This window comes from Tursiops truncatus, chromosome 12 (assembly GCF_011762595.2).
Source record: "Tursiops truncatus isolate mTurTru1 chromosome 12, mTurTru1.mat.Y, whole genome shotgun sequence".
NCBI lineage: Eukaryota > Metazoa > Chordata > Mammalia > Artiodactyla > Delphinidae > Tursiops > Tursiops truncatus.
The window spans coordinates 70,778,052-70,794,026 of record NC_047045.1 but is presented as its reverse complement, the minus strand read 5'-3'; positions in this window follow the sequence as shown (position 1 = coordinate 70,794,026).

Genomic DNA, 15,975 nt, shown 5'->3' with positions numbered 1-15,975 from the left:
GCCAGGTGGAAGAAGTTAACTATATGATGACCAGACTGTAGCCATCACATAAGCTGCCACAATTCCGAGAATTGGCCTTAAATAAATGGGAACAAACCAACCCTGGAACTGAAGATTAAATGTACTTAAAACAATCAAGATGACCAATTTCAAGATGACTGTCAGAGCTGACTGTGCTGTTTCTGTATGTAGCCCCTGCCCTCGGTCTGTAAAAGCTCTTGCCCCCTGATTGTTGCGGTGGTGGGAGGAGTAGTACTACTGGTTGCCGGCATCCAAAGCAAAGCAAACTTTCCTTTTCACCAACTTTGCCTCTTTACTGGCTTTTGAGCAGTGAGCAGCCAGACCCCACTTTCGGTTACAGTTGGGTCATGTTTCTTGATCCATGCTGACAATCTCTCTTTTAATTGGTGCATTTAGACAATTGACATTCAAAGTGGTTATTAATATAGTTGGATTAATATCTACCATATTTGTTACAGTTTTCTATTTGTTGCTCTTGTTCTTTGCTTTTATTTTTGTCCTCTACTCTTTTTCTGCCTTTTGTCTTTTGAGTATTTTATATGATTCCATTTTATCTCCTTTTCTAGAATATCAGATGCACTTCTTTTTTTTTTTTTTTTTTTGTGGTACGCGGGCCTCTCACTGTTGTGGCCTCTCGCGTTGCAGAGCACAGGCTCCGGATGCGCAGGCTCAGCGGCCATGGCTCACGGGCCCAGCCACTCCGCGGCATGTGGGATCCTCCCAGACCGGGGCACGAACCCGTGTCCCCTGCATCGGCAGGCGGACTCTCAACCACTGCACCACCAGGGAAGCCCCAAGCACTTCTTTTTTAAAACATTTTTTAGTGGTTGCCCAAGAGTTTGCAATATGCTTTTACAACTAATCCAAGTCCATTTCCAAATAAAACTATATCACTTCACACATAGTGTAACTTATAAAAACTAAATAATCCTAATTCTTCCCTCTTGTCCCTTGTATTGTGACTGTCATTTATTTCATTTATATATAAGCATATTTATACGTATGTATATATAAGATACATATATCATATATATAACATATGTATGATAGAATACATTGCTGCTTTTATTATTTTGAACAGTCTGTTATCTGTTAGGTCAATTAAGAATAAGAAAAATAAAAGTTTTTATTTTACCTTTACATAATCGTTCTTTGATGATCTTCCTTTCCTTATGTAGATCTAAGTTTATGACCTATGTTATTTTCGTTTTTTCTAAAGGACTTCTTTTAACAGTTCTTGCAAGGCAGGTTTACTAGCAACAAACTCCCAACACTTTAAATATTTCACTCTGTTATTATTTGCACAGTATCTGAAGAGAAGTTGTATTTAATTCTTATCTTTGTTTCTCTATAGGTAAGATATTTTTTCCATCTGTCTTCTTTCAGGAGTGTTAAAGTTATCTTTGGTTTTCTATAATTTAAAATGATAAGCTTAGGTGTAGTTTTTGTTTTGTTTTGGTTTTTTTATTTTTTGTTGTTTGGTTTTTTTTGGTATGTATCCTGCTTTTTTGGTATGTATCCTGGTTTTCTGTGACCTTCCTGGATCCCAGATTTGTGGTTTTGTGTCTGACATTAATTTGGGGCAATTGTCAGCCATTATTGTCTCAAATATTTCTTCTGTTTGTTACTCTTTTTCTTCTCATTCTGGTATTCACATTATGCAACTCACATCTTTTGTAGTTGTCTCACAGTCCTTGGATATTCTGTTCTGTTTTGTTCTCTTCACTTTTCAGTTTTGAAGGTTTCTATGGAGATATCCTCAAGCTCAGAGACATTTTCTTCAGCTGTGTCCAGACTACTATTAAGTTCATCAAAAGGATGTTTCATGTCTATTACAGTGTTTTGGATCTCTAGCATCTCTAGTATTTTGGTTCTTAGGATTTACATCTCTCTGCTTATATTGTCCAATTGTTCTTACATGCTGTCTACTTTATCCATTTAGAGTGCCTAGTATATTAATCATAGTTACATTAAAACCCCACTCTGATAATTCCAATTTCTCCGCAATATTTGGTTCTGATGCTTGCTCTGTCTCTTCAAATTGTGATCTTTTGCCTTTTTATATGCCTTGTAAAATTTTCTTGATAGTTGGACATGATATACAGGGTTAAAAAAAACTGCTGTAAGTAGGACTTTATGCAGTGGTGAGGTGTTGGGGGAGGGGAAGCATTCTATAGTCCTGTCATTTTGTCTGAGTCTTTTAGTGAGACTATGCTTCTGGACTGTGATTTTCACTAGTATTTTTCATATTTTTCACCACCACACTCCCCCCCTCTTAGGTAGAAGGGGATAGTTAGGCTGGGATGGTTAGTTAGTTCACTTTCCCCATCAGTTAAGTTCTGAAAATACCCCAGCAGTTTAGGCTCTGTTTAAGTAGTTTCTTCTGAGGTGAGTCTTCTTAAGAACAGAATGCTCTGGCGTATTTCAGAGTTCTTGCTTTTCTCCTCCCCCTAATGGAAGCATGAGCTCCTGGAATTAAATCTTACAAAATTGGCAGGGGACGGGGACAGACTTCACTATGATTGGGTCTCATTGGAGCTTTTAACTATCAGACTTGTCCACACAGAGTCTCCAGCAATTGATCAAATACATTCAAGTTCTTCTGCCCAAGCCCTGGTTCCCAGAGTAGTTTCCACTCATGAGTCTCTGCTCTGGTAAATTGTTATTCTCTGTATTTGCCTGTCCAGTTTCTTCTCCTATCTTGAGGACTGTGGCTTGACCTGTGGCCTTATCTTTTGTATGGATCTCAGAAGAGTTGCTGATTTTTCAGTCTGTCAACTTTTTACTTGTTTTACTTGTTGTTAGGGTGGATTGACAACTTCCAAGTTCCTTGTATGCAGAGCCAGACAGAAGTCAACAATAACTTTTGAAATCATGCACTATCCAGGCCATTTTCAAATGTCTTCATTTATCTTTTAAAAACTCTTTAAAAAAGTTTACATATTTCTTTCAATTTAATGACTTAAGTAACATTAAATCCATTAAGACCTCTTAACCTAAAGCAATATCTTCTGCCTTTCTGGTTTTCATGCCCTTAATTTGTTAAAGTAACTAAGTCAATTTCCTGTCTCACAGTGTGGATGTATCTGTTTGCTTCTTCATAGTGTCATTTAATTTGTTCCTCTATCCACTCCCCCCCCCCCCCACCCCACATAATTCCTGAAAACTGGCTAAGACTCAATGAGATTCAGGTATGTTAGCTGCTTATGCAAAAACTAAATGGTATTTTAAGAATGTTATTTCAACAAAAAATATTTTTTGGATTTATTAAAGGCCCTGGCTCTGCTAGATGCAAACTCAAATGCTTAGCATTTACAAAATGCTCCATGATACTTCATACTGCAGGAAGTTGCTCATGAATAAACGTAAAGCTTTGGAAATTTGGGGTACTACCAGCTGAAAAGCATTCATTCTTGATCATTGTCATAGGGGGACTTGAAGGCCTGAAAGTTCCTTGTCCAATAGATATCAAACTTGGGTAGTTGAGATACAGCAAGAAACTCCGAGAAAATATCCAGGATAACAAGACTAAAACTTATTCACTTATTCATGGCTCCTCTTTCACTTTGCAAATCTTAATTCCTTCAATTCCCGAGAACTTGCTAAATAAATTAGGTTCTTCGGTAAGCACAGTTACTTTGTTTTGTTTTGTTTTGCGGTACGCGGGCCTCTCACTGTTGTGGCCTCTCCCGTTGCGGAGCACAGGCTCTGGACGCGCAGGCTCAGCAGCCATGGCTCACGGGCCCAGCCGCTCCGCGGCATGTGGGATCTTCCCGGATACGGGCACGAACCCGCGTCCCCTGCATCGGCAAGCGGACTCTCAACCACTGCGCCACCAGTGAAGCCCAGCACAGTTACTTTAAAAAAAAAAAAAATCATTTATTTATTCACTTAGCAAATGTTTATTCATTCATTATAATGATTGGATGCCCACTTGATGCCAAGCACTATTCTAGGCATTGGGATAGAGACAACAAATCTGTGCAATCATTTAAATGTATTTTCAAGTTAGTTAAAAGTATTCAGCATTTAATATGTGCATACGTAATATACAAGGCACTGAACAAGGCTTTGCTCTGATATAAAGAAGCGTTAGACATATCACCTGCCCTCCTGATATCTTAGTCTATTGGTTGGGACAAACACACCCATATTGTTCTCGAACAAGCTGTGCAAGAATAGAGAAACAGCTGAGATATACTATTGATATAAAGGGTGACTGAGATAATTTCTAACTAAAGGCTCTGGGCCTTCCCTTTCATTAAAACTCTCCTTTGGCTGCAATAAAATGCTTGAAGTAACTGCTATGTGTTTTGTGCATATGTCTTAAAAAGCTGGATTTGAGTTGTGTTCAAAATGGCATTCATCGCAAAGTTAAGAGCACTTTTAAAAGTATTAAGAATAGTTTTTATTTAAAGCATGACAGACTGATGAGAAACTTCGAGTCTATCCCTCCATTTTTGATATTCAATTTTTATTTAAGAGGAAAGGTCAAAATAAATAACTCCAATTCTGGGTTCCAGGGCAGCTGTCATTTTATGCAAATAGCATGTACACATAGGGTGTATGACCATAAACTTTTAGTTTTACTGAAAATGAATATAGACATGTTCTGCATTTAATTTTTTGACAAATAAAAATTGTATCTATTTAAGATGTATGATTTCATGTTTTGATATATATATATATGCATTGTGAAATGATCCCCACAATCATGGTAATTAACATATATACCACCTCCCATAATTACCTTTGTTGTTGTTTTTGTTTTGTGTGGTGAGGATACTAAGATCTCCCCTCTTAGTAAATTTTAAGTATACAGAAATTCTGGAGCTAAAGAAATAATATAATGAATGAAATGAAAAATGCCATGAACATTGTTGTTTGAGTGGAAATGGTTTGTTGCTTTGTCATTTAATTCAAAGCTCTTAAGAGGTAAGTGGTGCAGTTCCCTACTTCTTATTTGTTCGTTTTGTTTTTCTATTATTTGCAGGTCTCTTCCCTCAAGTAATTTAACTCCTCCGCACTACATATGAGGGCAAAATGGGGTTTAGAATACTTTAAAGGGCTGTTGTAAGATTCACATGTGCTCGTGAAAGTAAAAGAAGTCTGAAAGCTATAAAAATCAGGAATCACAATCCATCTTCTTGGTAATATGTTTTAGACAAACATTTTTCCAAAAAAGTTTTTATTTTTTTATGTGCAGAAATGTTCACCTACTAGGAATTAAAAGGCCCTTCATTTTAGCAGATGTGAGTGTAAAGGACATAAAATGAAGGTGGTGTGGATCAGGCTGTATGTGGAATTAAGGTAATCACAGGTATGGGAGCGTATCTAGGAAGCGACGAAGGGTTGAGTTTGGAATACCAGTTTAGCCTCTTTCTAATGAGAGAGTTTTCAATGCTCAAGTTAGTGTTCAGAATCTGAACATAAGCAAGTTTGAGGGAAGAATAAGCATATAAATTTGGAAAGGAAAATAGAATCTGGCTGCAGTAAGAAGAGAGGGAGGGAGAAAGCGAGAGGGATACAAGAAGAGAGAGGGATACAAGAAGAGAGAGGGAGAGAAGAAGCGAGGCTGGCCTAGAAAAAGACGCTTGGAGGTTATTGGTAATCTCTAGACCTAAATCACAGTTTTTTCGACTTTAGCTGCACTCTGGAATTGCCTATGACACTCTAAAAATCCTGATGCCTGGGTCGCATCCCCACAATTCTGATTTTATTGTCTGGGATCAATTTTTTAAAAGCTCTTTCCAGGTGATTCTAATCTGAGCAAAGCTGAGAATCACTGAACTGAAGCAGTGCCTCTCTAACTTAAATGTGCGTATAATTCACCTTGAAAATGCAGATCTGGGGTAGAGCCTGAGATTCTGCATCCCTAAGAAACTTCCAGCTCCTAACAGGGTCTTAACAAGCTTCCTCTAACTTCTGGGCTGTTGTGTGAGTTAATCGAAGTGTAATAAAATGATGAAGATGATGATGATGAAGAAGAGCGAGGAGGAGGAGAAGGAGCGGAGGAAGAAGGTAGCTAACATTTAATGAATATCAAATACGTGCCGGGGGCTTCCGTGGTGGCGCAGTGGTTGAGAGTCTGCCTGCCGATGCAGGGGACACGGGTTCGTGCCCTGGTCCGGGAGGATCCCACATGCCGCGGAGCGGCTGGGCCCGTGAGCCATGGCCGCTGAGCCTGTGCGTCCGGAGCCTGTGCTCCGCAGCGGGAGAGGCCACAACAGTGAGAGGGCCGCGTACCGCAAAAAAAAAAAAAAAAAAAAAAAAAAAAGTGCCGGGCACTGCACAGGGTGTTTCCAGGGTTAACTCGTTAAAATCCTCTGAACAATCCTATAAGGGTTGGTATTATTATTAACATTGTTTTACAAACTGAGGCTTAAAAAGTCTTAGGTACCTTACCTAAGTTTAGAAACCTAGTAAATATATTTGAATTCTGGCAGTCTGACACTGAGCCTGTGCTCTTAACAACTCTATTATCCTGATACTGTATGATTCCATAGGCTTCATTTTAAATGATAGGCATACCTCGAGGGAGAAAATCTGAAAGAAGAAGGAGGCAAATCTGGAAGCATCCGTGATACTGGTCCAGATATAAATAAGGTTCAAACCTATACCTGGATTGTGGTTTTTGACTGTGGGAACAGCTGAGAGGTATGGCATGAGAATTTTTGCAGAGAAAGCATCCGTTTTTTATTCTGGATAAGGCAAGTCACAGACTTTGCCAAGGTCTCAGCCTTGACTGCTCATTATATCACTTGGACAGATTTAAAAATCCTGATGCCTAGACCACACCCCAAATCAGATAAATCAGACTCTCTGGGAGTAAAACCCAGAGATTAGCATTTGTTAAAGCCTCCCACGGATTCCAAATTGCAGCTAACATTGCTAATCACTGGGTTTCGGTATCGAGAAGAGAGTGGGATCTTGGGAGGAAATTGATGCCACTGTTGATAAAGACCAAATGTCACATTTCCTGGGCAGCCTATTCTAGCAGTTGGAGGTATTTTTCTTTTTACTTTGAACTGCCCTGGCTTCTATCTCTACCTCTCTGAGAGCACTGACCACATTCTGCCTTTAAGATGGGTATTTGTGGGCTTCCCTGGTGGTGCAGTGGTTGAGAGTCCGCCTGCCGATGCAGGGGACACAGGTTCGTGCCCCGGTCCGGGAAGATCCCACATGCCGCGGAGCGGCTGGGCCCGTGAGCCATGGCCGCTGAGCCTACGCGTCCGGAGCCTGTGCTCCGCAACGGGAGAGGCCACAGCAGTGAGAGGCCCGTGTACCGCAAAAAACAAACAAACAAACAAAAAAAACAGAAAAAGATGGGTATTTGTGCCTTCACTCAACACTCTTTGGAGACTGTAGCTTCTGAGGGCAGACAGTATAAAGCAGTAGACACAAAAGGTTTCTCCCTAGATAGCGTTGCCAAAAGAAGTCATGTTAACAAGAGTTTCTGTGGTCGAACCAGTTGAGCCCACATTGTGTAAATATCACTCACTCTCTTAGAGAGTTCCAATGAATGCTGGATATAAAAGTGCTAAGATGTTCTATGGTAAAGAAGCATCTTTATTTAGCTAGGAGTTTCCAAAATTATTTGAACATAAAATACTCTTGATATTCTGCTTTTATACACAAATTTGAGGGTGAGGTAATCCTGGTATACAAAAGAGAATGGGCCTATGGGTAATATCTGGTTACAAATCAAGAAAAAGTAACATAAAAACTCATGAGGTTGTTGTGAAGGATTAAGTCAAATGAGATAATAAATAATAAATAAGTAATAATAAATTGAATGACATCATTTATGTAATGTGTCAATTATAGTTCCCGATGCTGTGGGCTTCTTTCTTTTTCATCTTTGTAGCCTCAGGAGTACCTAGGACAATTTTTATTACACACACACACACACACACACACACACACACACACAGCAAAACATCCATAAGCCATGATCCTAGCTATACATCTTCTTTCGAAATAGTGATAAAATTTCACAAATCATAGGTCAGAAACATTAAATGTCACCTAAGGTGATCATCTCCTCTGCAGTTTTTCTATTACTAATGGTTATAGAATACGAAGAAACTATTGATGACAATCTCCCTTTGCAATTCAGCATTTGTTATTTGTTGATTGATTATATGGCTTAATTATGGCCTGACTGCAGTGCCTCTTGCCGCACAGCTCTCTTCCCTCCGGACAGCCTGGTGGGTGACAATGGAGCAGACCCAGGCAGAGGCGGCCATGCCTGCTGAGCAGAGGGAAGACTCCGAACTGCCCCGGAACTGGTCACTCCCACTCTTGTGTTCCTGGACATTTTGTATACGTGTCTGGCTTTTTAATTTCCTGTGAATTCTGAGCACCGAGCACAATGCCTGGCTTTCAGTTCTTTGTAACCAGCTCCTTAATGAATCACAAATTGGGATTCTTCACAGATAATACAGGAACCTTAGGGAGGCTGATGGAACGCAGATTATCCACGTCTGCAGGGAAATATAAATATATGTATAAAGGGAAATATAAAGACTAAAGCTGGAGATTTTGTTGTTGTTGGGGGCACATAGGGTTCGTCTTCCAAAATCGCCTCTCAGATTCCCACCCTCCTCATGTGGTGTTCAGTCTAAATCCGGCTCCTTCATATTGGAGGATGCTGGTTCCAGTTGGAAGATGAAGAGTCATGAAGATGAGAGAAGAAAGCTCTTCCTTTCCTTAAGAATTGTTGTTTAGTGTTTAATGTAGCTTTTCTTCCTTCATGCAGAGGATTCTGTGGGGGCCTCCTGAGCCACAAGGGCTGAGCTATCGGTTTGTTATACAAAATGTGAGATAGGGTTATAGGCAGGAGCAGGATTTTTTTAAATAGACTTTTCTACAATTCTTGAGGTTTGTTTTCTTTTTAAAATCCAGTGTCTATACTTGTACACTTAAGACAATGATTCTCAAGCCTGGATGCACAGTAGAAACACTGGGACATGAGGCCCAGGTATGTTTTATTTATTTTTAAGCTCTCTGGGTGCTTCTAAAGTGCAGCCCATGTTCAGGACCACTGCCTTAGAATAACATTTGTTACTGTTAACTGATTTACCTAAAACCTGGGGGCTTGAAATATCCCTATGATGCTGATTTTCCGTGTTTCCAGCAATGTGGGTTTACTTCCATTGGAAGAAGCACACTTGAAAATCATTAGATTGTGAGGTTCTCATCCTGACCCCTGATTCTCAGCAACAAACTACTAAATGTGTAAAATACTGTGATACTCCTTTATACCATAAAGAACTCAAGAAAGAAAAGAACCTCAATCCTGCCTTGCCGGGTGACACAACAAAGTAACTATTGACATTTTATTTAAAATCTTTGAAAGAAACTGCAGCAACTCTCTGAGCAGCTATATGGTCAAATTGGGCAGTGGTATACTCATAAATAACTTTTCTAACTTTATTTTTAATATAAAGAAAATGGTATTTGATAAGGAATTAAATTCACTGATATTTTAGGCTGAATTTCCAGTGTCTTGAGGGATCCTATGATTTCCAAAATGTGAAAAAGATTTTCCTCTCCTTCCTTTCACTTTGGCAGTGGAGGTGAAGTTTTCAAAAAATATTCAGCAGTGGTTCTGGACCGTTTCTAGACAGTAGCTTAAAGAGAATCAGCTTGAAAAGAATGTTTTCGTTTTTGTTTTTTAAATTTTAAGTATACGAAGATGGTGTTTGTAAAGCTTTTTTTGTTGTTGTTGTTTTTGCGGTACGCGGGCCTCTCACTGTTGTGGCCTCTCCCGTTGCGGAGCACAGGCTCTGGACGCGCAGGATCAGCGGCCATGGCTCACGGGCCCAGCCGCTCCGCGGCACGTGGGATCCTCCCGGACCGGGGCACGAACCCGTGTCCCCTGCATCGGCAGGCGGACTCTCAACCACTGCGCCACCAGGGAAGCCCTGTAAAGCTTTTGATAAACATTTTTGGACATAAAATTAAAACCCATTCACGTTGGTTGTAAGGAAGAGGAATATAGATACTTTTGATTTGAAGTGAAACCTGCTTTATACATTATAATGACCTGCAGTATTATTATTTTTCATATGCAGGCACCAGACAAAAATGAAATTTGTCATTCAATTTTATCTGCTTATTCCAACAGAATTGGTAAACAGGAGAGACGATAATCAGGGAAAACTAAACCTTTGATGAGTGCACATTTTCCCTTTAGCGTAGCCTTTGTGTTTAGGCAAATTTAGAATGGTGGAGCATGAAAGGGAAGGTGGATAGTATTTACCGTCTCTGGGGTTTCAGAACTCAGATCAGGAGAATTAAACCTGGAGAGTCATGGCAACCAAGAAGCAATGAGGATCTAGAGTCTTTGTGTAGGTAGAACAGGCTGAAACAATACACCATTTGAGTAGTATTTTACTACCTATTAGAATAAGAAGGAATTCTCTGAAAATCTGCAGCAGAGACCCTGATCAGAAAAGTGAGTGTAAATAATGCCATAAATCACACCCTCTTTGTATCTTGGGAACAGTCATGTCAACCCACAGGGGTCACTAGGTGCCTTGTGAATGCGGGTCAAAGGTCTGTGGCCCTTTATAGCTTCCATCTCTCTGAGTCTCAGATACTGTGCCTCTGAGGCTGTCTTTTGCTGGGGAGGCTGCAGCCACTGTCTCCGCTAAGTAGAAATAAAACATATCTAATCAAGGAATAAATGATACCTACTTCTCCAGGAGAAATAGATTGTATTTTGTCAAGTCAGATATTACCAGCCTGAGTGAGCAGACGCTGCTCACTGATCAAAAGTCCTCTCTCCTAGAAATGTATTTTATTCGATCACTAGGGTTCTACAATAATTTTGTAAATGTATGAATTTCACATCTTCTCATCCCATAATGTTTTAACCAGTTATTTAACAAAAGGCAGTAAGAAGAGGAGTTAATTTTCATTTAGTTAAAAATTATAAAAAAGGAAGTTTAATGATGTTCTCAACCACTTAAAAATGCTACCCTTGCCTCACCACTGCTTATGGTAAATTAAGTATCCCATTACAGAAGGATGAAGGTTATTTTAAGTCACATCTAGTTACTTGAGGTGGCAGAACCTTCCCTGAGGTCCTGGAGGCACTCTTCACCATCAGACTGGGTTTTGATAAATGGTAAGGATTGGTCATGGAAATCTGTGCTAACAATTTCTGCCACGTGTTAGTCTATGTGGCTGCATGAAAGCAGATCATGCAATGTAGTGAAAACCTGAAAAAGGAAAACAAATCAAAAGAATCTGCACTAGCAAGTACTCTGTGTGCAGCCAAGGTGGTGAAAGTGTGCAAAAGGCCAGGAGACTTAGGGGTTTGCATGGTTAGCGATCAATAAGGTAAACCCTGGATTCTGGCGAGCCTGTGAATTTAGTCATTATCATTTATTCGCCTTGTGTCTCTAGGCAAGCTTCTTAGTATATCTAAGCCCCAGTTTGCTTACCTGTAGATTGAGGATAATGACTGTGGCACAGACGATGAAACCTGTTCACCAGCCTCAGGCATTAGGATGAACGCATTTTCCAGCCTCCCTTGCAGTTAGATTTCAGGGGACAAACCTCCAGCTCCGGCATTTCCTTTACTGCAGTAACTTAGAGACCATGTTCCAGCTAGAGTTGCTACCAGGATGAAGGAGGGTGGCCCATCCTGCATGTGATTTTATGTGAACATGAAATAAATGCTGTTTTATTAAGGCACTGAGATTTCAGTCCTCCCTCCCATTCTTCCCTTCTCCTTTCCTCTCTCTTTTCTCCCTCCTCTCCCCCTCACTTCCTCCTTTCCTCCCTCCCTCCCTCCCTTCCTTCTTTCCTGATACTGTAGCACAGTGTAGCATATCCTGAGTAATACAGATGTCACACCGACTTCGCACAGGTATATGGATTAAACAATGTCAAGGATACAATGCTGGGGACATAGGGACACATAATAAGTCTTTAATACATATATTATTATTTTATATAATTCAAACTCATCATTTTAGAGATTAAAAATGCTGAGGCTTAAAGGAGTTAAGTGATTTAACCACAAGGAAACAGCTAATTTGGGGTATATATAGCTAAAGATTTCCAATCTGGGGTTCTTTCAAATATATTGCAATCTTCCCCTAAACCAGATGTACCCCTTCAGTGAAAGAAACATTTAGATGCTTTAACTCTGTTGAGCTGAATTTATTTAAAGAAGGTAGCTAGTGCGTTGAAGCTTCAGTGATGTCTGAACAGTGTTGATCTCAATCTTACAATTGTCACGTGGCATCTATTTGAAATTTAGCTAATTATCTTCAAATCTACTCATGAATTTTTTTTTTTTTTACTCTAAATTCCCTCTCTTTTTTTTTTTACTCTAAATTCTCTTAGTAGACATTCTGGAAATAGTAATTACCTATCTGAAAAACAGAGTGACCCTTTAAAAAATTCCCAGTACATTTACTTGAAATTAGAATGACATATCATCTGTTAACTTGCAGAACCATAGACTACAATAATTATTATACTTTTTTACTTTAAGTATTTTTCTAATACCTTTATAAATTACTATAATTAGACAGCAGTTTTGAGTTAGATCTTTTTTCTGTTGGTAGACTTCCATTGTAAGTCAATGTGTGGTAATTCTGCTGGTGGAGTTGAGCAAAATTCCCCAGCTCCAAGGAAACATGAAGCCTTTGGGAGATAATTCACACCCAGTTCCCAACTTTAGAGTAAGCAATATAAGTTTTCCATCATTTTGCTATTCAAACTAAGTGTGCTTACTTGTATCAAGAATTTTCAAAACAGTTTCCAGTGTAGTATTTTCAGCATAGTGTTCAGCATAGTTCTCAGCATACTATGGTGGTTCAGAGTGTGAGCTTTGGAACCCAGGAAATGTGCTGCCATCTCTATGGATATCCCACTAGCTTTGCAATTTTAGGCAAGTTACTTCATCTTTTTTGAGCTGTAGTTTTCTCATTTACAAAATGAGAATACACCCTACCTCAAAGGATATTACAAAGTTAAATGTGATGTAAAATGCATATTGTTTGGGAGGGAAGAAATAATAATTATAATCAAATAACTGATAATACATTATTGGAAACCAGCCTAAAGGAATATTATATATAGAAAAAGTCTTTGGTGTGAAATAATTCCTCATATTATTTGCAGGGCTCAACAAGTTATAAACAGTCTAAGTATCTAATAGGAGAAGGGTTGAATAAATGGCAAGGTGCACATCTAATAAAGTCTATAGAGTATCTCTGTCAATGTCAGTAAGAAATGTTTTATGAGCTGCTTGTGAATACTAATAGGTCACTTTAATGATTTATCCTAACTCCCTGCCTGCTACATGGCAAATACCATGGCAATTCTAAATTCTGTTGGGTCGTTGAAGGGAGAGCATTGACTCTGATATAATTTGTGCACTGCCTGCACCTCTGCCTTCCTCGGTTTCAGCTGCTGCTTTGTCATCTGTTTTGGCTGCTGCCTGCAGTTACTTTACTCGCCCCTGTTGCTGTTCCCTGCACCTCTCCACAGCCATTTGTCCACATCTTTTCCTGGGTCGGACTGCCCACATAGTGGCCCTGCCCCAGCTTTGACCTCTAACATCTTTTGAGGCTCTCTTCCTTGCTGTTGCTAAAAGCTCAGTACTGCCTGCTTCTGATTTGTTACTGATGTCCCTTGTACCATTTCACTAAACTGCCACAGGCTGGCCAGCCCTCTGCTCGGCTGTCCCAAAACTGGGGCTCTGACCCTCATGATCTCCATCACTTATCTTTCCTGCTGGCTTACAAGGAGATCCCTGCCCCTTCTTGTGGCTTCTTCTAACTCTTATATGTAGGGGTTGGGGGAGGGGGCCGGAAGACTCGTTAGCCCCTAGAGATCCATTCTTACCATTGAGCCACAGAGCCCGTTCCATTGCCAAGTGCGCTAGGTTCTGATGGGCATAATCACTGCCCCATCTGCTCCAGCCCTGTGGCTGATTCTTGCCCAGGTTCCATTTGCCTTACCCTTGCCTTTGTTTTCTCTTTCAGGTCATCTATTGTGCGTCTCCGTAACCTGCCCTATCAGCTATGCTGCTATATATTGGAATTTGCTGTATATGTGAACCTCAGATGGGAACCCAGAAGTTTCCTGGATTCAGGTCCATGGGGATTGGGAACTTTGCCCAACTCCATGAGCAGGTGATTCCTTAGCTCGGATCAAGTGGAAATCCTTGCTTAAGTCATATTGCTAAATAAAAAAAGCAGAGAAAAAAAGATACAAATGAAAGATGATCCTAACTCTGTTAAGAACAAATTTACTTGCGTGAGAATCACTAGAAGGTAAAATCAAAATATCTGTAATGTTAATATTTGGCTGATGTGACTATAGCTTATTTTCTTTCTTTAATTCTCTAAGTTTCTACCATGCAATTTATTTTTTAATAGAAAAAATGACACAATTTAAGAAATCATTGCAAAGAAATAACCCCGGGGCTGGGAACAAATTTATTTAAAGGACAGTCGCACTTAAACTTTCTTTTGTGATTTTCCTTTGCTATAAAAAAAAACAGTATTCTGGCTGATTCTAGAAGCATTTGTTCTCACTTCAAGTCCTTCAGTACACCTTTGCCTTGCCTTCTGCAGTTCTTGTTCTCATATTCTTATCTGTACCAGTATCTGTATTTGTGGGCATGTATGTTATCTGCTTGCTTCCTATCTATCTATCTGCCTATCTATCTACCTGTCTATCTATCCATCATCATCTCCATATCATATCTATAGCAGGTACTGTTGGTGCCCTGCCCAATCTTGACACTCACCTTCCATACATAGGCCAACTCTTAGGTTTCCAACTGCCAGCATCTGCGATTCTTTGCCTGAAGGCTATCTCTGGAGATAGGAGCCTGCACGTGAGACACACTGGAAGCACTTGGAATCGACATGCACCTCCCTCCCCAGCAGGCCTTAACCATGACAGGAATTGGTGATTCAATGCTCCCTGTTCTTTGGGGAATGGAGACAGTTATGAGTCATGTTCTCTACTGTCTCCCAGAGACTCCAGCAGGACTGAGTCCAGCAATGCAGCCATATTGGCCGCCTCATTTCCCCACTCTCCTACTAGTTCTTCCAGGGATCACTTCCCCAGTACACATTTGCATTCACATCCTCCTGTCAGGGTCTGTTCCAGGGAAAATGCAACCTAAAAAAATATCTTCATTCATATCTATTTCCTGCAGTTCACATGAAAATGGCTTAAGCGTTACAGCTGTCTCAGAGCTAAGTGTGAGCTCAAAATGTGGCAGGACTGCTAACAAAATGAACACTATACTAGGTAGCAATACTAGAATAATGGTTCAAAAGAGTCAATGTATCTGTCCTGTTCTGGATGCAACTTTTTTTTTTTTTTTTTTTTTTTTTTGTGGTATGCGGGCCTCTCACTGTTGTGGCCTCTCCCAGTGCGGAGCACAGGCTCCGGACGTGCAGGCTCAGCGGCCATGGCTCACGGGCCCAGCCGCTCCGCGGCATGTGGGATCTTCCCGGACCGGGGCACGAACCCGTGTCCCCTGCATCGGCAGGCGGACTCTCAACCACTGCGCCACCAGGGGAGCCCCTGGATGCAACATTTAAAAAAAAATATTCCAAAATTGGAAAATGACCGTAACCTGATTAGTAGTTTAGGAACCTAATGACAAAGCTAACAGTTAAGGAAAGTAAAGCAGTTTGGCTTGGAGAATAAACCACTAACTAACGGCATAGTCACTGTACTCAGGTGGCTGAAGGGAAGTCCTGTGCACAGTGGACTAAATGTGTTTCGTCTTTCTCCAGAAGGCAGAACCCTGATTGGACAAAAGTTAGAGAAAAGCAAATTCTGACCCTGGAAAATGAAGAATTTTCTAACAATTAGAGTGTTTCCTTAACTAATGCAAGATTCTAGTCCCTGGAAATACTTAGGCAGAGGGCAAAAGTCATCTAAAGCCATTCCATCCCT